A 1,584-nucleotide genomic window follows, 5' to 3' on the forward strand; every position below is an offset into this window, starting at 1 on the left:
TGCTTCTTTCTGTCTCTTGGTGGCTTTTTGAGGGCTTTGATGAGGAGGGCAATGGCAGAAGGCACTGCCTCCACCTGGGCCTGTCTGTTCTGAATGGTCAGTTTCACTGTAATCCTCAGACCTCTCCAATCACCAGTTGTTTTGGCGATGTCCTCACCAGCCTTTTTTGGAGATAGGCTTAGGGGGCGGATCTTGGGGGCCACGGCAGACATGGCACTCACTCTTCCCCCAGTGCACCTCAGGTATACAACTTTGATCTCACTGGGGTCGAACTTTGGTGACATGGTGGAGGCAGCTGGTGTCAGATGAACCCGAAGAAAGTTGCACCTAAGCCTCCTTCGAGCCGAAAGCCGCAAAGCTCCTCAGAGTTTTTAATGATGTCTCCTTTCCAGGTAAAGTGTCAAAATAGGTCTTCCATTTAATTTGTCTGGAATCCAGTGAAAATGTATCACTCTATTTTTCTCCTTCCTCAAGTGAACAATAGACTTTGCTCAAGAACTAATGCAACAATCTGAAATCTTAGTGGAATAAAGCCATTTCCCTACCCCCAAATTTAAATTCCAAATTTAAAAAAGATTGACATTCAAAATGACTTATAATATTGCTCACCAAAGCTGGAAAAGAAGTCCAAGGGACCACAAGTTATTTATTTCATAAATAAAACACATTTGGTGGCTTCACAGTATTGGTGGGAGTCCAGTAGTGTTGTAAAATTATGAGTCTCCTAGCATGGCGAATGTTCTCTAGGGGTGCATGTCTCTCATGGGTGAAATGGAGACCCAGTCATCTCATTTCAAATGTGTGTTATAATCATGAGAACTGCCCTGGGTTTTTAAAAAGTTAACGAACATCCAGATGTGGACAGTTTGCTAAAACAATGTCAAATCAGTGAGCCCTAAAATATGTGACTCACAAAAGAAAATGGAAAACACTCATTAATCCTAGATGCTGAAGACCCAGAACAGTTATTGAGAGCTCGATTAAAACTTGCTCTTTATGTAATCCCCTCACAGGGCTTCTGAAACATAAGGAGGCTCAGGACGTAACTTGTGCTGTCCAATATAGTAGCCACTGGCACCACGTGGCTATTTAAATGTAAGTTAATTAAAGTTACATAAAAATTTAAAAAGTCAATGCCTCAGTGGTACTAGTCCTATTTCAAGTGTTCAATACCCATGTGTGGCTGGTGGTTGCCATATTAGACAGTGCGATATCAAACATTTCCATCATTGCAGAAAGTAGTGTTGGATAGTGCCAACTTAAGTGAAGAAGAAAAGAAAAGAAATATTTATTGAGAAATTATAGTGTGATAGGCATCCTATTTGATCTGTATTTTTCCCATTTCACAGTGAGGAAGCTTAGCCTCAAAGAGCTCAAGTCACTTGTCCAAGTCACATAACTGGTAGCAGAGTTAGAACTTCAACCAATGGCTCTTGACTCCAAACCCCAGTGCCATTTCCAATACACAGTCCAGTGTTTGCTCCCCACTCTTCCATCTAACACATACCTAATGATAGGGTGACTGTATATTTAAATAATTATTACAGGAAAATGGGTAAAAACTTATACTAAGCAAACTGGACT

The 1,584-nt window shown here is 41.0% G+C and overlaps 1 pseudogene; it reads right to left on the minus strand.

Annotated features, from left to right (window-relative positions):
* LOC106726968 overlaps positions 1-299 on the minus strand; it is a 596-nt pseudogene extending 297 nt beyond the window's left edge.
* Positions 300-1,584: the final 1,285 nt, after the last annotated feature.

This window comes from Myotis brandtii, unplaced genomic scaffold, assembly GCF_000412655.1.
Source record: "Myotis brandtii unplaced genomic scaffold, ASM41265v1 scaffold34, whole genome shotgun sequence".
NCBI classification, from domain to species: domain Eukaryota; kingdom Metazoa; phylum Chordata; class Mammalia; order Chiroptera; family Vespertilionidae; genus Myotis; species Myotis brandtii.